At 38.4% G+C, this 26,472-nt stretch overlaps 1 protein-coding gene across 2 annotated transcripts in view; it reads right to left on the bottom strand.

The window, feature by feature from the left end:
• Window positions 1-22,485, bottom strand: part of ctbp2l (C-terminal binding protein 2, like) — a 117,341-nt gene extending 94,856 nt beyond the window's left edge. For both annotated transcript variants that reach the window (XM_081601019.1, XM_081601020.1), the window contains exon 1: window positions 22,112-22,485. The gene's annotated coding sequence lies outside the window, so the exon portion shown is untranslated. The remainder of the gene's footprint in view (window positions 1-22,111) is intronic.
• Between the last annotated feature and the right edge of the window lie 3,987 nt (window positions 22,486-26,472).

Below are 26,472 nucleotides of genomic sequence, written 5' to 3'. Positions count from 1 at the left end.
TTATTCGGCAATAAAAGGACAATGACTTATACTATTTTTTACATGCTCCCAATTCTAATATAATCAAAGCATATCTATTTTTTTTTTATCAGCTGATCTATATAAAAGAGCATAGTAACTACAAATCAACAGCTTAAAATCATTTCAAACCATGGCATCACAGAGAAATTCACAAAAGAAAACACATGAAATAAAAAAAAAAAAGATCAGTTTCACGAAATTAACTATTTTCCCTTCTTAGCAGTTTCAAAATTCAATACAGAACCAAATCTAAAAAAGTAACCCGTCGTTTTCAGGGAGCCCAATTTGCCTTCTTTCTCTACAGGAATCAGAGGAATGTTTTCTGAATGATTACAGGAAAATTCAGAACTTAAATGAAATTTCCAAAGCAAGAAGAGATGGAGCATTCTATAGTTTAAAGATTTAACTTCATCCATATTTCCTTTGTCTGAACTCAGGATTTTTGCTAATAATTTGAAGTTCTAATAAATATTTGCAAAAGTGTGAGGCAGAAGTCTTACGTTAAATGATCAACATTCAAAAACCACAAAAATTAATTCATTCACTTAAAGTCTATGTAGTATTTCCAGTCTAAAATGGCACCTAGATAGACACAGTGGTTTTTAATTAGGCCAGCAATAAAGTTATATTCAGATATTGTTTAAATAACTCAATTTCCCTTGATTACAAGAATGTCAAATAATTTTTTGGCATTTTTGATGCAAACAAAAATCTGCAACTCAATCAACACTTTAAAGAAGCCGTTCGCCATCCTGAACCCGTAACCTTGGATTTGAGGTGCTTCAACTCAAAAAAAAAAAAAAAAACAACCTTCAGGCACTTTGCTTTAAAAGCAAACAAATTGTAGTTGAGTAGTATTTGTAAACTCTGCTACGTATAGCCGTGCTGACTCAGAGCGTTAAATAATTGCTTGAATTTTCTAAATCCCAACCTTGTTAAAATATTTGTGCACACCGCAGAGGCAGAAGGTCAGAACATTGAAAGATCAGATTATGAAACAAAAATTTTATTTGATGCAAACGTCTAATTTAATCTACAGAAAACATTCGCTGTGGGCTTCTTATACTGTCCAAATAGATCTTGAAAACATGTAAGAAATAATTATACACAAAATATGAAAACATATTTACATTTGGTGAAAGGATTTAGGATTGAAACTGTTCCTCAAAATCTGCGATGGATGAAACATCTGAGAGCAGAAATTTGGAAGCCTTGTCAAGCACTTTGGTTGGGTTTTGTTTAACAAAAAGAGCAAATAAATAGACAAGGCTCATGCTTTTAGTGAAATATTAGTTTAAAAAATAGCGCACTAGAGCTTTACCCATTCTACGTCTGTTAAATAAACTAGATTTCTCTTGTCTCTAAAATAAACAAAAGCTCGACCATTTTATCCACCTTAAAGTCCGTATAACATCAGGTGAATTTTAAGCACAAGAAAAGCCACAATACGAGATGTCAAACCAGACAAGCTGCCGGTGTCAAATAATGTTCATGAATCTACCTACAAAATACCACCTACAAAATCTGTAACAGCAACCATACTGGCTCAGTAAGAAATAAAATAAACCATCACCCTTTATATTGTTTTTCACCTTTCTGAATTGGATAATTAATGTTGCCACCAGGAATTACATAAATTGCTCATTTAAATTTGCATTGAATTAGGTCAATCATAGCAGGAGACTCTTAAATCTGCGACATCGTGTCTTATCGGGAAACAGTGGGAGGCTTCCTTGTTACAGCACGAAGCAATGACCCGCGATGATGGAGCTGCCACTCGCGGCAGGAAGTCGCACACAATCGTTCCTCCTTAGCCCTACCTCCCAATGATTAAAAAAACATCTGCAAACACAGGCAGTCCTCTCCACTTCCTTTTTTTTATTTTTTTTTAAATATATTTTACACAAGCAAACTCCAGGAATCATTACCCCAGCGTTGGCTCATCATTAGCACATTCATAATTCAGCGTAATGGATTATTTAATTGCTCCATTAATCAAGAGAGCAACCCTAGCAGTCTTTCCTGTGTGTTGGTTTAATTATGGGCAATGCCTCTGTTAAAACAGATGCTCTGTTTGCATTAGTGCAATGTAAAACTCTCAATTCTGCGCCGTAAGAGCTCCGAGCAGGTTTAGAAGTTTTTGAGGCGTGCGCCAGTGAAGGATTTCAAGACAGAAGGCCTTTGCAGATAATTTTCTGATGGAGAACTGTTTTTGGTGTATAAAAGTTATACAAATAAACCAGAGTGGCACAGTGTTCACCTTTATCTATATTTACAACATTGAAAATCATGTAATGAGCCTCCAAACTTAAGGAATTTGACAGTGACCCGTTTTAGACCGTTTTTATCAACTTCTATCGAGACGTTAGCAAAGTTAGCATAACATATAATCTTTTTTTAATGACTTCACATTTGAAGACTTATCACTGTTTTCTCTTGTGTGTATTACGCACTAATTCACAAGCTTGGTGTTCTGCAGCTTTGTGTCCGTGGCTATGTTGTATTCACCGTTCTTCATTCACACTTTTTTTTCTTCCCCTTTACATATTTGTTGATATCAGACATGGAAATTAATAAACAGTGCATCTGGAAAGTAGGTATTCCAAAATTTATCAAATCGACATATTTCTTTAAAAACTGTACACACAATTACCTCTTTATGACAATGTGGGAAAAAAAAGTTTTTTTTTGCGATTTTGTTAAAACTAGAAAATCAAGTAATGAAGCCCTAGGCGTAAATTCAACCTGTAAGACTCTTCCGGCATCACATATCATCACGCCTTCACCCCAGACAACTAGGACGCACCACCGCTCCACCTCGATCCAATCACCTGGCAAGAGCTCCTTCAAAAGGTAAAGCAACCTAAGATCCACCCGCTTTATTTGTGCTTCAACCCACCTCCTCCCTGTTTCCACCACCAGCCTCCCGGACGCTTCCAGGTCCCCTCAAGACTGCTCTCTCCAAGCTCCGCTCCACTACCAGTGACTGGGCCCGGGAGAAGACCTACCTGAGCTTCGTTCGAGCTGATCATTCAAGCTCACCGCGATTCTCAGCCCGCACATCTTCCGCTGGTGTCCGAGCGCCAAATTCTCGGTCCAATAAAATTGTCTAACTGCTGTTTCTCTCTCTGTGTGAGTCTCTACAGATTGAAATCTCATTTGCGTCCCACTACAAGGCACAAAGTTGAACACAAAACTCCAAAATAAAGTGCTCAACAAAAGTTACAATACATTCCCTTTAAGTAACTTCATTTGTTGAAATTTGCATCCGGCACGTCTGTGATAAATATTCCAGCAATGATGCTGGAAGGCTCAGAAATGGATTAAGAGACGGTAGACATCGAGGTACTTGTCATCTGATTCCAGCAGCTGGCATGATCTGTGAGTTCTAAATCCAACACTGTCATCAGTTATTTGTCAAGCAAAAAAAAGAGACGGAGGGCTCTGGAATCCATCCTCTTTACCGATGCTGAAAGCTCAGTGCGAGAGTCTGAACATGGTACTTTAGTCTGAGTGACATTTGACTGTTATCGCTGCGAAGAACATCATGTATTTTGGTTATTTTGGTCATGACAGGCAGAGACCCCTACGCAATCATAGCTACACTGAGTGATAGAAAGAAATAACAGCCTTTGTTTGTTACATAAGGTAAATCTCTTTGCATGTCCAGAAAATATTAGTTATTTTTCTCATCTGCATCCTCTGCCAGCTTGCACTTAAAATAATTTATGCTCTTTTGTCTTGTTCTTGCTGTCACAAGAGAGTGGGAGAGGCAGGGAATTAATATGTATTTTATACTCCTCCATATATACAGTAGTCAAGAATAAGCCTCAAATCCAAATAGGACCCGAGTTAATGGACCTTCAGTCAATACCAACACAGAACAAACAACTAAATGATTTGTGGTTACTGTCAAGATGTTGGCAAAGCTACACAGAGCTTAAAGCCTTCTGCCAATATCACAGCCTGAGCCAAACAGAGAGAAAAGGGGGGGGGGAAACTATGGCAGGCAATGTTTTTTCCATTGTCAGACAAGCCAATGTAGTGCTTGTTTGGGGAATATAAAAAAGAGCTTACATATTCACCTCAATGGAGTGACATTTAAATAAGCAGGAGCCATTTTCTCCCTCAATCCCTGCGTCCTCCCCTCCCTCCTTCTCCCCGTCCCTCCTTGGCACAGTAATTTGAAGCTGTCACAAACAAAATCCTCTTCGTAGACCTCTTCCAAATGTCAGGTTTCATCAAACCGCATGACGGCACACACCCCTCCCTCCTCCCCCACCCAACAACAATAACAAAAAAAGGTGCTCGAAAACTTTTGTCAGGAGTTCAAGCGTACATGCATATTTATGGCCACTCACAAACTCACTCCTCGCGCAGTAGCTGGAGCAAGTAAAGAACTGACTGAGCCGCTGATCTGACAGTTACTTGACTCCACTTTTAACAAGTGCTGCCCAGCATGCACACATGTTTATTTTTCTGTCAAACTCCTGTGCCGCTTAGGAACATTTTTTTGTATCTATTTATTTATTTAATAATCAGTCGTCAGCCACATGGCATCAACTCTTATCTCCTTAGCCAGATGCTAACAAACTATGCTGTGGGCTAAAGCGAAGACGATCCGCAATCAGAGCTACATTTATCGCCGACATCTGGGACTGTTCCGTGGAAATTAAGAGATGCGCCGACTGGACATTTTCCTTGCCGATACAGATCTTTTCATTGATTGAGACTTTTGTAGAGGTTGAAGTTTTGCTTCTAAACAACAATGAAATGAATTAAAAGAATACCCCTCATATTTTCATCAATGCACCCATTCCTAGCTTTTTCAGATTTTTATTCAACTCAAACAATGTGCATGAGTGTTGGTTGATGCATTTATAATTTGAAAATTATGGGATTTCTTAGTTCTGATTTCACCAACATAGACAAAAAATATTGTGAAAACATATTTTGGTTATTACATACTATATTTAAGCATTAGACAAATAAATCATCAATCGGAGTTGATCAAGGAAAAATTGGTGAATTCTGACATTACATGATGCAAACTTTTGAAAATCTGAACTTGCTGAAAAACCCTTTGTAAGGTAGCCGGTTTGGTGGTGAAGGTGGTCAATATAATCATTTTTTTAACAGCTCTAAAAGTCTCTCTCTCTAAACCAGTGGGGCAAACAGTGTCGTAGTACTGCTATCATTTTACCCATTTCCCATTTTGAACTTTCATAGTATCATTTTTTTAAGTAATTCTGGGTACAAAAAGGTGTTGCTACATACTGTACCAACCAATGCATTAATTTGTACCTATTTTCAGCAACTGATGACTTATGTAATTTCGTATAATTGCCTCAAAATGACAAAAGATGTTTAAGTGACACGTAAAAACTTATGATATATTTTCATTTTTCATACCAGTTGACTAAATATGAATGAGAATCGATGTCGCATAAAGTATTTCAAAATTATGAGATGAGATTTGTGCGTGTTTTTGACTATTTGTTACCATATTAATATTTAGCTGAGAAGAAAAATAAACTGATATGCAATGGATGAGTACATGGACATGAAATGTTTTGTTCACAGGTATAAAATGGAAGGAAGATGGGACAAAATGGTACTAAGTGGGCTACAAACTAAGAGGAGCCAACAAACCCCTGCTGGCAGTGACTGGATTAATTTTGGCAAGACAGATTTTCTCCAGACAAAAAAACACCTTACTTTGATATCCTGAGACTTTTTACACCCCCATTTTGTCAACATATTCTGTGACTTATACCAATCAATTGGAAAGCAGAATATCGGTTTGCTTATGTGAAATAAATCTTTGCAACACATCTACTTAGAGATTTAAAGTCCACTTATGCCAAATCAAAAAGAAAGATTGGATGAATACTTACACAAAAATCCAAAATAGGCTGCTGCTGACAATGGCAAATCACAGATATTTTGTAATCACAGAGAAGTGTAACAGAAAACTCAACAGTTTCACCGCTGAACACTGATTAAAGCAACAGTTCTCGGTTGAAAATGCAGAAAGCGAAAAAGGACGTAATCCACATTTCTTCCCTATGTAACAAGCAAAGGTTGCACAGAAACCCCGCTAGAGGTCAGATTCAATTCTACAGGCAAACATTCAGGCTCTGGATCATTTTAATGACCTCTGGTATGTATAAACTTAACAAGAAAAAGTTAACAATGTGCACAATCTTGCGAATCATTTTCTTTCCCCCTCAGTGTGAGGGAATGAGACGAGGGGAAAGCAAGAGGAGCTAATCAACTTGTACTCTTCAGCAGCATTTTATGAACTGTCTGCCACTGGTTCAGAATGCACAAAGGGCACGTAGCATCGATAAGTCAACATGTTGCTACAGCCAGAGTGGATCCAGACTCCTCAGCCATGAAAGAGAGAGACACATCTAATTGCAAGTGGGAAACTAAATTAATTCTGCCGCAGAACCGCTTGAGGGATTGAGTTAACATGGTGACCGTGAAGAACATTTGAATATATAAAGACAAAAAAAAAAAGAGTCCTTTGACAACACTGTGTAGGAGAGAGGCTGAGCAAGAGGAGGCAATAGAGGGAGGTTAGGAAGAGATGAAAAGAAGAGGAAACTAAGAGATGCACTGAGAAATCAGCTGTGATCGAAATGCTTCCATCCATCCATCCATCCATCCATCCATCCATCCATCCATCCATCCATCCATCCATCCATCCATCCATCCATCCATCCATCCATCCATCCATCCATCCATCCATCCATCCATCCATCCATCCATCCATCTATCCATCCATTTTCTTCCGCTTATCCGGGGTCGGGTCGAGGGGGCAGCAGCTTCAGAAGGGAGGACCAGACTTTCATTTTAAACAAATTTGCAAAAAGTATTGCTAAAAAAAAATAAGCTAACTTAAGATTGTTTCAGGATGATAATGTTATCTACAAAATGCTCACGCGTTGTGCATGGATCAATCTGCACTAATTCCCTTAATTTTGGGTGATCAGAAATCAGTCGATACTTACATGGAAAGCCAATCTTATCCAGGTTAGTTTAAGATGTGAATTCTGTAATGACTTATGTTTTAAAAATAATAATAGATTTCTTGGTTTCGGTTCCAAACATAAACTGGAAAATTGGAATGGAAAAAAAAATAAATAAATATATATATATATATATATATATATATATATATATATATATATATATATATTCTGAAGGCTTATATCATTATTTACAATGGCTCCAACAGACAAATCAACAACATCAGCTAAAATTTCTATTAACCAAGGCTTGTGTTCGCACTCTGCAAAAAGAAAAATACAGAAACTGGCCGCGAAGTTTGGATCAGGGCATCTCTACAAATAAGCAACATTCCCAATTTAGTTGACCATTTTCAAATGTGTGTCATCATGGCTACATTCCATGCTGAAAGGCCAGACTGGTTCAGAGTATATCTTTTCCCTTTTCGATGCCTCCCATCAGACGCAAGATCTAAAGCTTTAATATGGCTGCCAGGGAGGCAACAGCCATTTAATAACAATGCAATAGTTCCTCACAGTAGTGGCCCAGTGTCGCTTATACACCCCGCTGCGTGCAGATGGTACGTTGTCTGTGATTTACCAAAACACTTTCCTTTCCTGAGATGCTCTCCCTGCTTCCTACCCCACACAAACACACACGCGCGCGCGAGCAAACACACACCGAGGCCCTTTTTTGTCAGGACTATTTAACTCTCATCTTGACAAAAACGGCACAGTTTTTCTCCACAGCCTTATTTCATAACAGGTCAGCTGAGGTGGCTGCCCCCAGAGGTGATGTTTGTGTGTGTGTACATGCGTGTGTGCGTGTATGCGTGTGCGTGTGTGTGTTTTGTTAGCAGTAAGCTCCTCGCATGTGCCTCTCAGCCTCCCGCAGCGGGGGACATCTGGAGGAGGCGTTACCATGTACACAGAGAAAAGAAAAGGAGAGTAAAGGCCAGAAATATAATCCTCCAAGGACAAACACGGATTTCATTAACGTGCAAAGGGGAAAATAATGGTCATGATTTATTCGTATCAACACAGTTAATGTTGCCATAAGATAGTCACCTTGCCAAATCAGCCAAAAAACTCATTCTCCTCATCGGCAGATCAGTGCCTCCCCAGCTCCCCCGCCTTCCCTCGTCTCGATTCTGTGCGCAATTAGGGCACATTTTGATGAAAATGACCCGTAATTCAGCGCAAGGGAGAAAAAGGTTGAACTCGAACTGTTACACAAGGTAGATGTTCATTATGAGCCAGCAGGGAAGAGGCTCCTCTTAATAGAGTGCGAGCCATAAACATAGCTCTTCATCAGCAAGCCTGCCATTTGATCTCACCTCTGGGTGCTCGGCGCTGGGCATCTTCATTCGTTTCTTCTGTGTTTACTCAGTAATGGACTCTGCCCAGAGAGTTGTTAAAGGGGGACAAAGTGAGAGTGTTCCGACACGTCTGCTGGGCCGGTGATTAACGAGCGAATTAGAAAACAACTCCGGGTCACCTTCTTTAACGTCGTGATGAATGACCTGACGAAAGAATCATGATGGCCTTTTGTTGCTGTTTGGAGTTTTAGGAACTTTTCCATGAACCAGCGAACTGTCATGCCTCACGCCCCTCGAATTTGATGCCATTTTTCCACGTTTTTATAATCTAGATCAACAGAAAGTAGTGCGCATCTCTGATGTGAAAGGAAAACAATTGACGATCTAATGATTCCTCTGTACATAAAACATCACCCACAGTAAAGCTGCAGTATGTAACTTTTATAAACAAACTATTTTTTTACACATTCGTTAAAACTGTCACCGTGTTGTGCCAGTATAACATGAGACTGATAATCTGTCAAAAAAAAAAATCAAGTTCCTTTACCTCCTTTCTGTGGTCCTACTGATATCTGCAGAAATACACCACTCCTGGTCAGAAACAACCAATCACAGCTGGGAGGAGGCGGGTCTTAGCACTGTCAATCATGACTGTTTACATGAATCAAACATGGAACTAGATCCATCATCCCCAAAGGATGCTTTACTTCAAATTTTCACATTTTTATTCATGAAAGAAGTATTGAAAATCAAACAATATTCATTAGATGACTCAATTATGAAAAACTTTGTGTTGTTCCATTAGACAGAATTCTTATAAAACTGATTAAAGTTTGTAGTAGTAATGCGAGTATAGATGCCTTTTGCAATGATAAATACAATCAGCAGTTAAAACGTTAAAAACAGAGAATAAATCATTCTCATATAAAGGTTTCTGTCTGATGAGGGTACATGTGACTGTGTCCACCACTGTCTGTCAAGCCTTAGTTAGAAGCGCTCTGGTTCAGCTGTGTACATGCCATCTCCTGTCACAAACAGTTTACAAGACTGGGAACGAGGACAGCCATCTGTCCCGCCTCTATGGGGTGCACAGAGGGACGTTTTGCACGGCTCTGACATGCATGACTTCTCCTAATGCTCCACAAATGTTTAGACATGTTACATAAGCGATGCGCCTGTTACACTCAATGTGGAGGAGGGATGCAGAAGACTACCTGTCGAAGGAAAAAAAGATAAGAAAGTGCAAGGTAAAAGGAGAGTTAAAAAAAGGGTTTTAGAAAGCAGCAGAGGCTTTTCAGGCAGACAACTGCACCACAGGGCTGCGTTGGTGTTGCTATAGGGTACTTGTAGAGAAAAGAAGTCCAGTTCGAAGGAAATTCAAATGCCAAGACTCCACATGGGGTTGTTTTCACACTGTTGAAGGAGGAGTGTTGCAACCTACAAAGTTTCCACAGCTGAAGCGAATTTATCTGACATATAAAGGTAACGGCTGGAAAGAGCTTAGGCCAACACAGCACAGAGCATAGGGTTGAAAGTGAGCTTTTTATGGTGGTATTTTGCAGGATGTTTTGTTGTTCTTCAGCTAGAGAGAGAGAGGGACAATCTTAAAGCTCCTCCAAGATGTCAAGTGCATGAATAACCCTTCTGCCAACAACTGCATGTGGTCAAAGTGTGCACATGTTTAAGACCGATTCAGATCTAACTTTATCTGACTGCAGCTAAACAGCACACTGGGAGAGGGATTGTGATAAAATAATGTCAGATCGATTCTAGTTACCTTTTAAATAGTATTTCACATCGCTTTTACATGAACTTACATCTCTTTTGATGTAAAAAAAAAAAAAAAAGGTCAAGTCAACTCAAAGCTTGACTCAAAAGTAGTTCACTTTGAGGATTCTTCAGTCAATGAGAGCATCCATCCCGAAGAGTGTTGTTTCCAGTGAGACTTGGCAGTGCAAAAGTACGGTGCGTTTACTGCTGAAACTGTTATCCAGCCTTATCTGGACAACAGCTGTATTTCTGGTGCATCACAAACAATAAATAAATGCAATATAAAACTTTATTATACCAATAACTGCTGCTTTTTTAAAATAAAAGCAAATGGATCCATCCATCTATTTTGCATACCTACTTATTTTTGCAGGTTCAATTGATTTCTACAGCCCAGGAAATAGATCATGTTATACATTTTCTATCTCTGTTTCGATATGAGAATCTCAACGAAAAGCACCTGTGCATTTTTAAAGTAATAATCTATAAATGAAAACTTTGCTACCATGCATGTTTCCTTAAATGTCTATTCTTATGTACAGTGAAAAACAGCCAGTAGCAGGCAACTGTGGCCATCCTTCCAAAGCCTGTTGCTTTTTTAAACAACCATTTAAATAAAAAATGCATTTTTTGGGGGAAAACTCTGCTAAAAAAAGCTGACAGCGTGACAACAACGTCGACTCTATAACAGTACCTGGTGACTGCTCCGGGAGATTTTCTCCACTTAGTGTTCCACTTCTACAGCATTTAGGTTTTCTCCCTGGGTTAGTTTCTAACTATACAGAAAGCAGTTAGCCAAACTGATATGCGGTCCTTCAAAAACAAATTCAACAGTAGGCAGGTATTAGCAATTATGCAGTGCTCAATGCATATGCTGATTAATTGGAGGTAGAAAAAAAATACAAAATGAAATAAGAAAGAATCATAATTTAAAAAGCAGAATTAAGCACTTGAAGCACAATACTGACTATAACACTGCCTTCAATGCTTCCAGACAGCCGAGCTATGCCGCTGTGAGAGCAGCCACAACACCAACTCAAAAAGACGAACCCTTGTTCTCAGACCTATAACCATAGCGAGAGATTAGTTAAAATGCGTGAACATGAAGCCGTCTACAGCATCAAAGCAGAGCAGCTGCAGAACAATACAGGAACACTTAATGGCATTTCAAGAAAAAAAAGAAACTGTCATCCACCACAGCCCTACCCTTCACTTTTAGCTGGTAATCTCTTTAACAAACAGTTGCTAGTTTTATCTTCTCTTATTGTTGCTTCTGGGTTCACATTCAAGTCAGAGTAAATTTTTGTCCTTTAAAAGTCTTCTCTATTTAAAAGTCATTTATAAATGTTCTAAGGTCACAGCAATATGCCAAAATTAGTTTAAGACATATGCAGGGCTTGCAAGTAGATACAGAGTTTTAATAGCTACATTTTTACCTACGGACCTCCTCTGCGTAGCTACACTGTTGCGGTTCACTTTATATTTTACAAAATTGTAGAGAAAGAATCCGAAAGAGTCAAAGATAATACACAAACTATCTGTAAATATTTTCCAACCATTAGCAGAAAACATAGCAAAAGTAAGCCAGGGCTAATGACTGGAAGTAGCAAAGTTCACCTATTTTGTTGCTACTACAATTTTGTCTTTGTCCATTCAAACTTGCATTTCACTTCTGTAGCTAGATCCACATCTTAGTTGAGACCAAAGTTGGACGACGCTTTGATTACATTTCAAACCAGTATTTATGCAGCAGCTAATCTAAGGAAGACTAATAGAATTTCAACCCAATGTATAGTTTTAAATTTTAACCAGCTTAAAAGATAAGCTGATTATTTTCCCTGCACATGTTCATTCATACTTGTGACTGTGACGCAAGAAATGACTGAATGTGCGAGAAATCCTCTTTTGGTTAAATTTTAAAGAAATATTTTTTTTTTGTGTGTGTAAAGTCACCAAATGAAATGACCCAACATTTTTATGACTTTTCCTCTACCATTTAACCACTAAAACGTGATGAGTGAAAAATGCTAACCAGGGCGCCAAGAGCCATAAAAAGGTCTGCATCCAGCCCACTCGCTACTTCCAGTGACTTTAATAGCTGATTTTATCACTTCCTCATACTGTATACATATCACCGGGCTGAACAAATGTATCTACACTCCTGCCATATGAACTACATGCATATCTATGAGGACATCTGTATTGCAAAGAATTTGCCAGCGAGATGAAGCAACCGCTTTCATTGGCTGGGCCGACCTAGACAGATACACAATGAAAGGCTGCCGACGCAGAGCGATAGAAGTGTTGGTTAGGCTTCTTTAAGCCAACAGAGCAACAAGGCATCTGTTAGCGCGACGGTCCATCTCCCATTCTTAGAGCCTGCCCTGTAATTAATGATGCACTGTGATTTTTCCTGCAACACCCTCACATCCCCGCACATGTTGACTTAGACATTTGTGACTATGATGCAATTGATAATCGAATGCATGAGAAATCCGCTTTTGGTTCAATGTTACGTTGTGAAGTTAGTAATAAGATGAACGATGGTAAAGTTAGAACTACAGAAATAGGCAAAGACCAGAAAAAAGATCTTATTAGTGCGACAACTGTTGGCAAAAATATCACGTTTTGAGGATACTGCAAATATAAACGTAATAATTAAAGAAATGATCTAACAGCTTTTTTTTAAAAACTGAAAAGCAACAGTTATTTTTAGAACTCCTATAATAACATGACATGTAGATTATTAGTGTTCAGCTAAAGTTAGATGCTACTTAACAAACATGTTGCTCAATATGAGTGGTGATGTGCCATCCCTACAGCATGCTGCTGCCACCACCACACTTCGCATACCTGATGCTGGTAACCCTCCAATGTTCAGATGGCTTCCTGGAGTTTGAGCTTCTGATGTTTTGAAAATGAATATTTTGTATTTTGTGTGTGTTTAAGTTAGAACAGTAATAAAATATGCTTCAAGAATAATATTATAGTATAGGTGACATTTATAATCATATTAGTAAATAAATTATTTTCACTTCTACATCAAAGTAATGAAAATCATTTGGTACCTATTTCAGATTGTATTTTTAACTAAGATATCTAATAATATTGCTCAAAGTTAAGAAACAAAACCTCATGCTTTTTACCTAGAAAACATGTAGAATTACATGAATTACAAGCGCGCGCACGCACACACACACACACACACACACACACACACACCCAACCTAGCTTTCTGCTTTGATCAGGTTTCTTCATCTCCCTCCCAAAGAAAAACAAGGGCAGTGGAGGAGGAGATCTTACAAATCATATTATGGGACATGAAATTAATCCACCCTCCCCAAACATTTGGCCTTCACACAGTTTAACCTTGAAACCGGCTTTTTACTCCCTCGCATGAGGACTTCATGAAAGACCCTCTGTCATATCCAAAAGAGCAAGTCTGACATTACAACAATGGCTCTGCAGAGGCAATTACTCAATAGGATCCTTCACCGTGCTGATGATACGTTGTAATTTCATTTCACTTATGTCTGTCTCATAATGTAACACACAATTGAGCGGGGGCCCCCTTTACATCCCAAAAGACCACTTCCTCCTTAAGATAATAAAAGCCTTTTGTGCTCGCCTTTGAGAAATCCTTGGTGGATTATGCGAATGTGAATTCAGAAGCCCATCAATTAATATGCATTAAATTAAAGTGTATTAAGTTGTTGGGGAAAAAAATTAATAACTCTAATAGCAGCGCCACTGCTTCACCCGACAACATCTTACCCGGACGCTAACAAGGCTGTCTCAGACACGGTCAAAGGGGGCTAACGCTGCAATACTTACTTGACCTTTTGCAAACAATGCAGCTGCCGTTCAACCACCTCAGTGTCCCCTGACACTAATGAAGAGTGGTGAGTGTTACATCCAGTCCAATACCGGCAAGAAAATCTTAGCGGCTTGCCAGACAGCCATGCGGTTCGGCTATAGAGGATTTAAACAATGTTTGGATCTATTTATGGTTATAGTACATATTTAAAACACCTAATCATTTGGCTCATACTGTTGCTGCCTGTGAAACGTATTTTAAGTTGCCAGAGAAACTGCGGGGGGGTGTTTCCTGCTCAAATGGAGCATAAGTAGCTGTCTGTCTTTCCTGCCTGTGCTGCAAGGTTTCCATCAGCTGTGTGTATGCCAAATGAGAGGGATTCATCTAAACAATTCTCCATCTATAAAACTTAACTCAACTGTTTACAAATTTTCAAGCAAAAAAAAAAAAAAAGTACTTCCAACTAGAGAAGCACTTCTCCCCACTTCTTAAAATGTAACACTGTAAATAAAATATTTCTCGTTCTTTGTAGTCGGGTTTTATTTGTACGATAACACAAGACTGGTTGGATTTTATTTATTTATTTATTTTTATTAAACAAAATTTTTATTCATTTTTAAAATAAATATTGTTATCACTTACTCTTAAAAAAAGAATCTAAATCACCAACAATGTATGTTGGCAGTTTACTGATTTACTTTTTTTAAACAAACTGGAAATTGTCGCCAAAACCATCTGTCCTTATTAATCCTCATCACATGAGTATTCCCACCTTCATTTACAAAATATCTACAGCTGACACAGAAAACATCAACATAAAGACATTAATTAACCCAAGAAAAGTTTAAAGAGAGCGATGACAGTCGACTCACTAATCTACTCTCATTGCACTTGTACTGTGCATCAAAATTGAAATATATAAAATGAAAATAACTACGTTCAAGGTTCTTGAACTGTTTCAATCTCACATCCTCCTCAGACATGAAAAAAAAAGACAACAAAAAAACCTTCATACACACAATGTCATAATATCTTATTGTTCCCTACAGTACAGGGAATTGTTCATGGGGATTTATGAAAAAGACATGTATGGTGCTAATTAGTCTTTACCCGCATGTAGCTCCAGATACAATTGCTGCTACTGTCACTGAATTGATAGCAACAGGAAAGGCAGCAATGACAGCAGAACAGCCTCTGAAAAATGAAGATACACAGAGCCTCTAGAGAAGAGAGAAAAAAGGGAACAATATGTCAGGTGTTTCTTTGCAATACCTTTCCAATACATCACTGCTAAAGGTTAAAGGAGTTTGAAAACCATGAGAGCAGTGGAGTGACTACAGCTTCAGTAGCAAAAAAACATATTAGTTTCCCGCTGCTATAAACCATCGCGATCAATTTTCAGTTTTACCTTCACGTTTTTGCCCCCTTTTTAAAAGACAGAAAATTACCCCCGCTTCCAGCTAAACCAATCTCGCCTTAAGTTGGAGATAATGAGCATGTTCGGCAGACTTCAAAATGAACACCGCCGCTCCTGGGCACCTCGGCTCAACACAGACACATCACACAGACAGTTTTTAGAAGAAAGAAGGCACAAAAGGGGAAAGGGAGAAGTCTTAGGCTTTGGAGACCAATTAGAATCACATATTAAAACTGACCTAAAAGAACCATACAGGTTACGCTACTTACCCCTTCCCCAAAGCTGCTGTTCCCAGTCCAAACAAAGCAACCTCCACAGAAAATAAAGATGAAAAATCTGCCTCCTTGGAAGGATTGAAGAGAATGTCGAGAGGTGGTGAACACACATAAGGGGCATGAGGGAAGCATTTTTACAGGCTCAGTAGTCTTCCAGGCATAAATTACATGATCCCCTTTAAACACCCAAGTCACTCTTAGATCACAACCATCACTGACATAAGAAAGACTTGATAGAAAGGGAGGGGGGAGGAATTTCACAGAGACGTAGGATGTCATTCACAGCACTGCAAACTACACTGCTCAAAAAAATAAAGGGAACACTTTAACATTTAAGTGAACACTGAAGTGTTCCCTTTATTTTTTTGAGCAGTATATATAAATGTTAAAAAAAATAATAATAACAGAAGGCCAGAAAATGCTAATACCTTACCACAAAGACCAGAAAAATGTCTACATTTCTACATATAGAGAAATGTGAGTTTTTCTATCATATTTTAATATGATAGAAAAACTCAGTGGACCAACACTAACAGATGATATAAGCTTCATTTCACAATTATTTCAAGGCTATGATTTGAACACTCTTCTTTCTTCCACTAAACTTTCCATTAACAATTAACAATACGCTTTTTAGGGGGTTACTCTTCTTGTGTCAGTGACTGCAATCTTGACAACTGTCAAGTCAGCAGTCTTTCCCACTATTGCAATATTTTTTAAGGGACTGAATTTGGGGTTTTTATTATCTGCAAATTCAGAATCATCAAAATTAAATGAAATAAACACTTAAAATATATCACTGCCTTATAATCCGAGTTTCACTTTACGGACTGAACTGAAATGAATCAGGATTTACCGAGATGCACATGTAATAAATCACCAACAGCTAAACAGAAGTCTAGGCAAGCTTTACACAAGCGATGCATCCACGGCATATTTCGCATCACAGCGGTTCTGAGACATGCTCCGTCTCGCTTCCACGGCACCTCCAGAGGTGGACGCCGCTCTCATAAATCCCCTCTAATGGTCGTCAGCGAGGGAAGTTTTAACACAAGAACTTAGCGGCCACTGTTACTCACCCGCGCAGAGCGAGGGTCTGGGGATGATGGATGGTAATAAATATTGCAGGGGGCTAACAGAGGTCCCTTCGGAGACGTTCGATTGCCTCTGGCAATGGGGTGCTGCTCGGCAACGCGGGAGACGGTGGTAGGGAGAGGGGGAGGAAGGCTCTTTGCCGGGGCTGAGACTGATGGAGTCTGCTCGATTTCCAGAGAAAAGGATAAAAAAAATAATAAAATGCCTCCAACTCACCATACGTATAGCGACTCTGTTGGTCACAGATGGAGACAAAACAATCGACTGCTGAGCAATGATTATTGTGAATGTACCTGTTATGACCTCCTTCCTGCTGCTCTTGTGACAGGAGCTTTTCTGACAGGGATCCCTGTTGAACTAATCTGCCCCACCATCTTAACTGCTTCCTTGACAATATAGCTTCACAGTAGAGCAGATGTCCAGGCTGCACACATCTGTAGTGGCCTTCCAGTCCTTCAGGCACACAGGCCCACCCCCATTCCTGACGCTAATGCATGCACACGGACACACTCATGAGAGAGACAGAGCTAGCCCACCAAGGTCATCTTTATTTTGTGAGATGTTTACAAAACTCAAACCAGTTTGCAGCAAAGTATGTCTATTTCATACTGTAAAAGTATAAGATCTAACCTGCCAATCGCCAATCAGAGCCAAATGAGGGGGTTGTGTTGTGGGTTTGTGGGGCTTATTTCAATCTCGAGTGCATCTCTACAAGAAGAACCTACTTGCATTGTTAATAGCACACTGGCAGATACACTTACAAATGACCAGATTAATGAAAACGGCCCTTTTTCTGAAATTATGCAACACGACAAGTGTTAAATGCTAATCAGACGCTGTTTGTTAGTAGAGATACACCAACTCCTCAGTCAGAGAATGGAATCAGTTTCCATTTATCAGCTTTGATGTGTAATCAATAGGTCGGTTATATTTTTCAAATCTACTTTTTTTGATTCTTTACATGTATCAAAACTACAGTTAATTTAAGGATAAATAAGAGAAAAATGAACAGAAGAGAGAGGCCAGGGTTTAACAAAAGCAGGAAGTAGGCATTAGCCGTCACAGTTTTCCTTAATAATACAAAAGTCCTGTGTAATTTTAAGCTTGGCGAGATGGAGTTTTTTTTTTTTTTTCCCCAAATACTTTTACATATAAAGGAGAAAAACTGTGCTGCATGTTCTTTGTAAGAGTCAGGGTAATTCAACAGAAAATGTACTTATAAAAGACAAAATATATATTTATGGTTAATGATTTTAACACACATCATTAACTATTATCTGAACTCAAGAAAGCTGCATCGAAATATTATTTGGCGTATAACATAGACTGACATAGTGAGACTGGCGACCTGTTCAGGGTGTACCCCGCCTCTCGCCCGGCACGCTAGCTGGAGATAGGCACCAGCAACCTTCCCGACCCCACTGAGGGACAAGGGTGAAAGAAAATGGATGGATGGATGGATGGATAACATAGACTGACATAGTGAGAGTTCTTAGTTTGGGTGCTTTCAATAAATCGGGAAAAATAATGGGTTTTCACTGTTTGACTCGTTGATCACTGATCAGATCTGACTATGAACCTTCTGGGATTAAGATGCAACTCTCAATCTGGGTGACACTAGTTTTTTATTCGACTGACATCTTCTGTTAACATACTAAAAAATTCTAATTTAATTAGTCTGTTAATATGTAACAGTACTTACAAGAGTGCGTAATTAAAAAGTTAACAAAAGGCCATTAGCAGCTCATTCATAAACGGACTACAACCAAACAGTGATCCACTTTGTGGTTTTTTTGTTGTCGTTTTTTTAAGTTCACACTTACAGGCTGTTGTGCAAGAGTTTTATTGGAAAAAGTATGTTTTTTTTTATCTCACTCCATCTTCCATTTCAGAGGAAATGATTTTGCAGTTGCTTTCAAAGCCCCCCTATGGATAAAGCCATGGTATATAGCATTAGCGAAAAGGGGATCTTTTCTTGCTTTTTTTGTTTCATCTTCTCTTTCTATACTGCAAAACACAAAACCCTCCATTTCCCACCACTTCAAGCCACAAAGTAAGAGATGCAGCAGTGATGCTTCGTCTGCTTGAAACAGATTTCGAACTTCATTGAGATCAGACTTTCTGGTATTTCTAACTGCAGCATAGAAAAAAAGTGCTGCAAATTTGATGATAGCTGCACAAATGCTTAAAGTCTTCTTTGTTTACCCTGCCGATCACAGATCAATAATTAAAGGAAAATCATTCAGTTCCTTTAATTTTTAATTTCTTTTATGCCGAGTTTTTTTTTCTTAGTAACCATATGCACTAATTAAAACACATAAAGGAAACAATGTTCTATGGTAGATGTGCTTTTGTCTCCAAATAAACATTCCGATTTCTGCATCAGAGTATTTAATCTCAACTTTTATTTACACTTTAAAAAACATCAACAACATCCTTACCAAACCCAAAATAAAACGTGCTGCGACAGATGATGCGTCACGGATTAAGCAGGTTTGGAAATCTTCGTTTGAATGCATTTAATGAATAAGAAAATAAGCCTAACGTTTTCTATGACCTGCCCAAAAAAAAAAAAAGAGTGGACAAATTTCACTCATTGGCTGATTGATTGGTGCATCGCTATGTATGAACACAGAGGAAATCAGATAATCAAACACGTTCTGTTGACATATTTTCAGGAAATGCTGATTTAATTAGTCTGCTAATATGTAAAAGTACTTGCTCGAGTGTGTAATTAAAAGTTAACACAAAGCAATTAGCAGCTCATTCATACACTGGCTGCCCAAAACAGTGGCTGTTAAATCAAGATCCACTTTCAATTTAGTTTGATTACCATTTACTCTTTTAGCTGTGGTACAAAAGCTTCATTGAAAGACTACAGCTCAGTTACAGAGACAGACAGCTTTTTTTTCTCTACCATCTATTCCTCATTCCGTGCTGCAAACTTCCAGATCACCAGTCCACAACACAATAAGCGATAACAACCTTTCAGGTGAGATTCCTCAGGCAGTAACAAGTTTTTGATCTTCAATTTTTTTTTTTTTTTTTTTTTAGTCATGAGATGCACAAAGTTTAGTGCGGCCTCTGATCCTCTGTGATGATGTGTGGCATCTTCTTCAAAGCTACCCCCAGGGGAGGAACGTTTGAAAAATTGGTTATGTGTGAAAGGTCAGTGAGACCCAGACTGAAGATATTGTGAATTGTGTTTATTTTTGGACAAGGCACACAGGACGCCATCCTCTACTGAAGTGTTTTTCACAAAAACTAGTTGCTGGGGATCAAGTATGCTGTGCAGCATTGATATTTTACTATCTTTGAGTCACTGGCTCTGCTCTGTTTCTGGTCCAGTCGCTTCTTGTTTACCATGTGGTTTCAAGCGTCACCGTCGATAAGAAAGTAAACATACCCAGGATTCAAACGTATTTACTTCCTGTTAGCAACATCTTTTGGTCCGAAAGCACTCACTTGATTCATCTAAAGATCAGAGTAGCCATTTTAAAATCAACTCAATAGCCTCTTAATGTTTCCACTCCCCTAAATATTAAAAATCTAAGTTGATGAGCGCATGCTTTTTAAACGCTGCAAAAACCCATGTCCAAATGGAAAGCGTTCTTAGTAGCAGAATAAGTGGGATTGCGTGCTATGTTTTGATCCTCAACACAAATATATATTTTTTTATCTTTACGTCAAAATGTAGTTACTAGATATCCTTTATATTTTAAGGTGAAAATTTATTTTCACCATAAAAAAAATAATTTATGAAGTTCTAACTACACAGACAGAACTTTGTGCTAAATAAAGAACTATTATAAGTTAAGTGATTCATGTTTAGCATTGGCTTGTCTCAAATTCTCTTGGTGTAAAAACACCAAGAGATCTCTATCTAATGGTATTAACAAAAAAAGTTTAAAACTAAGATTTATCACTTTGGTTTACAGCAGGAAAGTTAATGCTGCTAAAACAATATATGGATAATCACATCTACTACATTAATTTACAAAGCTGACATTTGTTTTGATTTTGACAGTAAAGAAATGCATAGAATATTGCCAGATGCTAAATAGTGACGTTAACTTGGCTGAATAGGAGCAAGCATCTCCACAGCATAATGCTGCCATTACCGTGTTTTTTACTTCCCACACCAAGGCTATGTTTCTCCCAACTGGAAATATTTATAAACACCCAAATTTGTTGCACTCTGTGTAGCCCACAGAAGTACAACAAAAAGTTCTTCTTCTCCTCTTCTGAGTGTATAAACTAGCACATTTTCATCACCTCAGACCAACTTTGTTGGTCGAGGCAGCTCACACACACGGATACTGAGAAAAGTGAGAGGGCCCTTTAACAGTGACGGGTGTTATACCCACAGCATGATGCTGCCACTACTGTGTTTACACATAGTGAATGTTTACAAACATTCAAAACATGTCCTTCTTGCAAGTGGGGTAAAAATGTAGTTGTCCTCTTGCAGCCAACTGACCAGCAGTGCACAACAACAGGTGGAGGAGAGGCACCTACTTTAAACCAAAAAAATTGGTGTGAAGGACAATTTTAACTTCTTTGAAAGCAACAGTACACCTCAGTAAAATGAATAGGCAGACACCATAGATACAATATTGGTAAAGGAACTATTACTGGCAACTTGATGGCATTTTTTTTTTTAATGAATGTAGAAATTATGCCATCTTTATTGCTGAATGCCCTGTTTTGGGTCACAACTTTTCAATTTTTCAATGTAAATTTAGGACAACAAATAACATCATAATAGAGGATTTTAAAATCAAGTTGCTTTCTTAATTTTTAACCTACATACACGATATTAGTACCATTCGAAAGATCTCGGAATGCTTTTTACAAATAGTTCATTTGTTATGCTGTAAAAGTCATAAACAAGCCCCACTATGACGGGGTTTGTCTCAGCATGCAACACTCTCTGGGTGACTATAACACTTCCTATTTTCTTCTGAACGACACCACGCTCAGTACTCGGTCTTATTGAGAGCAAAAACAAGCGCCAGTGTCCGCGTCCTGGCTGAAAATACAGATGAAGGTAAAATATATATATATATATATATATTAATTGTCAACAGAGAAGGTAAATACGCGTCTACATTTTAACAGGACAAGCCTCTACTCGGTCAAAAACAGCGTCTGTGAGGGTCCAACCCACCCGTCCATTCCCCCCCCATCTTCATGGCGCAGTAAGGTGGACACACATGGCCGGAGCTGAATCCGGACCTGAGCACCCTGACGGCAGCCACTCACCCCCTTTACCCCCCCACCCCCCCAACCCAACTCTCATTCAACCCACAAACTGGATTTTAAAACGCGTGCTTCTCTCCTCTCTCAATTTCTACAGTAAAAAAATATCGCACACTTACCCGAATAAATGAATGAATCGCCAAGTTGAGGAGCCGACTTTCTCTCTTCAGGCACACGTCCTCGGCGGCGGCGGCGGCGGCAGCATCATCCGGCTTCAGGATTAATGTTTCATGCGAAGATTGTTCTTAATATTATGATTTCGGAGTAATTCTGATTCCACCTTATAAATCCTCCGTGCAGCGTGTTTTTTTTTTTTCTCCCCTCCAGGAGAGTCGAAGAAAATGTGCAGATAACAGGAGTAATGGGGGGGTAAACGGGCTACAGTGTGTTATAGTCTTGTTTATTATGAGCATAAACACCTAGTAGGTGTCCAAATGTTTCACCGCTTTATTTTTTTCCTCCCCCTCTCTCTCTCTCTCGCTCCCTGCCTGCCTCTCTTTGGCAGTAGTCTGTATAACTCTCTGGGTTTTTTTTTTTTTTTTTTTTATCAAGGCGGGGTCTTGGGTCGTTTAAACCAATGACATAAACCAAGACGAAGACGAACCCCCCCCCCCACTTCTTCCTCTTCCTTCTCCTCCTTCTCCATAAAAATCGCTCACACACACTCACCTTCTGCTCACATGCTTATCCTAACTGATGAGGTCAAACGGGAAATTTTGGCTTCTTAATAAGGAGGGTTGTTTTTATTTGTTTGTTTTGTCTTTTAAATGAAGGTAATCTTTATCCAGAAAGACCACTTTTCTAGGGACCTGACTGTAATTTTAAACATTTTACTCATGGTATGCATTTTTACTAACAAATGTCCACCTACTGTGAAAACACAGCTGAATAACTAATGAAATACAGATTTACTTAAAGATCTCACAAAACACAAGACTTTTTAAAAACACGCTTGAGACAAAAGGTAATGGCGCTTTGTGATTCGAGTTGATGACATCAAAAGAGGCCCAATAATCATCATTAGTGAACACTATTGCCAACAAGTGACAGATCTTAAATATTCTGAGGCGCTGCAGGTTGCATTTACGTGCCGAGCCAGAGCTGAACTCCGATTATCCAAAATCATTGATGGATACTGTCGAGGATGGCGAAACTGAACCAAAAAAGCGACAATAAAAATGATAAGAAAGTTTATTGTCCTTTTCAGGATTTCCATTTCACTATTTTCCATACACGTTGGTCACTTGTAGTAAATATCTTTCTGCTTTTGTCACTTTAAATATTAATGGAACGTGGCAACAGCAGCATTGACTGCAGGAAGCATCTTTGGGGCTTTGTGTTCATTGTATATTTCCCTTCATTTATGACTAAGGCTAAAAGCCAAAATCATAATCAACCACTAATTTCAAAACAAGTGCAAATTTTACAATAAGCAGAAATCCAATAATAGCTGAATAAATACATTAAAAGTGCAACTTAGTTTACACTGATACAAAGTTCAGTCCAGACGTCGACAACAATGACCGTAGGAAGGGTGACTGGAGAATTCTTCATAAGAATCTGAGGATGAAGCAAGCATTGATTTCCTGTGGATTTCAAGCACGCAGTGAAGAAAACTCTTAATTGGTTTCAAAGGAAGAATGTGAAAACGATAAACTAGTCTAGTCAATCAAGTGACTTGTATCCAATGGAAAATTGAAAAGAATTAAAGATCAGAGTGCATAGAAAGTGAAATGAATCCCTAATTAATCCCCGCTGCTGTTGAAATTATACAAGACATTAATTATGAAAGTTGTACAGTTTTCTGTGACATTTCTTTACTGCTAGTTTGATTTTGATGGACGTTAGCAAAACCGTCACAAAAGTAACTGCTAAAGAGCTTAGCGAGCAGAAATTTACATATTTCTGTCGTTTTCAGACAGTTTTGCCTGAAAACATTAATTATGTGGAAATTCTCAACATGACGGTCCAACATGACAGGATATGTTTTCAAAACTCCATTGTACGCAAGCAGAAATTTGCTTAGCTTTTTTTCCAGTTGTCTGACTGTCAATGAACAGCAATATGTGGGGGAAGGGGAAACTTTATGTTGCTACACATTCCATACAGCTGGGATAAAAAAAATCCAATAACCTTCTCTTGAATCTCATCAAAGAAATTTAAAGTCTAAAAACAGGAAATGTAATAGTTCAGTCGTTTTTAAGCATTAACTATTTAAAACCTTACTTTAATAACTACGGCTGGTAGGTGCCCAATAAATAACTCCTTTGTGCAAATCCAAATTCCTTGTTTTCAGGAAAAAAGATAAGCCATGTCTAATGGTAAGAAAGTTGCAAACATGAACAGATGAACCAAAAGAGTGGATTATAGAATTTGCGGTTAATCCTGCCTCATGTGGAGCAGTAGGGTCTGGTTTAGAAGCCAAGGTAAAGGAGGTTTTCTTGAACTTTAAATAAGTTAAAGTAACACAATTCAGACTGAAAACAACTCATGCTAATTAGCCGTTTCAGTTCTACTGGTATGGCACCTGAAAGCTCTAAAATCTTCATAAAACTTGCGTGGGTGATTGTAAAAAGTCAATTATCCCACATGGAAGTACATTTTGGTCTGATTCTGATGGTTAAGTGCCACTTAAGGCTAAAAGCCGGTCGGATTATCCGTGTGTGTGTTTCAAACTCGGACCAGATTTAATATTTAGTTGAACGGGCCCTTACCTCAAGCAGTCCAGACAACAGATAATGAAACGCTTCTTACAAGTGAAAAGCGTGAAAAATAATTAGCTGGAAAAAATCCCTAATCTATTTCATTTGATGATGTGGAAAGGTTCGGAAACAAAACGTCTAAAAATCTGAGCGAATACAGCGAAACGCCTCATGTGCTCTGCGGGGTACGTTGCAGGAGCAAAGAAACGTGCGCCTGTGATGCTTGAGTTTGAACATATTATAAATAAGTAATAGAAGTATACATAATGGACTTTGATTCACCCTGCATATAAGAAAGCTTAAATAATAGAACATTTAGGATTAATTTGTGCACGGAGAATTTTTTTTCTTCCCACAAACACTCAATATAAAGACCTGAAACTACCTCATATTGACAATTGTCTGCGTTCCCTTAAACTTTTACACAGTAAGCCCTCTGCAAGCAGAACTGTGAAGTCAGTAAGGGAAATAAATCTAATTTAGGAAATATTGTGTGACTGTGTAAATACCAGAACCATGCACAATTGATTTGACAAGTCTGCGTAGCAAAGCCGGTGACCCAAGCACACACTGCAGATGCACAGGGTCACGGATGATGTCACATGATGAATCTTTGCTCCCTTGTTTGGTAAATTGCTGCACAAAGGAACAACTTTAAGCCACATGAGCGTCAATTAAAGCATGCAGGGTTTTTCCTTTCAGCAATATGTTCATAAGGGTGACCCTGGCCACATGGTACACCAATTAAACTGAATCATACGCATTCTGTTTTATGGTTGCTTGTGAAGATTCCCTCTCGTTGACCTTTTTGAATTTCGTCATGTTACAGCCAGAAGCTTTAAGGTAGTTAATTGCAATTTTATGTGACAAACAAATAAAAAAGCAATGCATAGCCACGAAGTGAGAGAGAAAATAATCCATGTTTTCATGTTAGAGAGGACATTAGCGAACGGTTTCATAAAGACCGATAAACAATCCATACAAGTCAGAGATTAAGTTGTAGAGAAATTTAAAGCTGAGGACATTTTATCTGAGATTTTTGTGTCTATAAATTTAAGGATTCACTTGTATATTCCTATCATATATAAGATGTGGGGGTTTTATATTTATAATTTAGTTTGAGTATGTTTATTTCTTCGTCTCTATGATCTATTCATCCAGTTGGCATCTGGCAGGAGAATCTGCAGCATCCGCTGTGGAACCGCCAGGCTCAGAAATAGTTATCTCCCATTGGTCATCAGATTGCTCAACACGGACAAACCCCCACTAAAATGTTATGCATATGTAGTTATATATATGTATATATATAGAAACATATTTGTATATTTGACAATAAAATAAGTCTAAGTCTGTTTCTCCATGACAATATTTATCTACTTTTTCAACTGATAGTTGAGTAAAAAAAGGAAAGTCAAAGGCCTAAAAGTTCTTGTGAAGCATTCTGGTGAGATTGTAACATATGGCACCATCTCATCATGGTAAATGTTTTTCTTGAACTGTGTCCTCTATTTGCTCGAAATTGCTCTGCATGTTGAAAAACACAACACACTAATATAATCTATGTGAAGAAAAACGCAGCAATCTCTTCCTCCCCCACTCCTCATAAGCACTTTGAGAATATTCTATTTTGTTTCCTTTAGATCTCCGGTTAAATCAAAGCCAGCAATGAAAGAAAGAAAAAAAAAAAACACTTTGCTACATTCTTTGATCTGATTCTGTGTTTTGATTTTTTTTTTTGTTGCATTCTTTTATCCCTCCACCTGTTTCTCAACTTGAAA

The sequence above is a fragment of the Poecilia reticulata genome, chromosome 19 (genome assembly GCF_904066995.2).
Source record: "Poecilia reticulata chromosome 19, P_reticulata-male-v2, whole genome shotgun sequence".
Lineage (NCBI taxonomy): Eukaryota > Metazoa > Chordata > Actinopteri > Cyprinodontiformes > Poeciliidae > Poecilia > Poecilia reticulata.
This window is presented reverse-complemented; position numbering and strand designations above follow the sequence as displayed.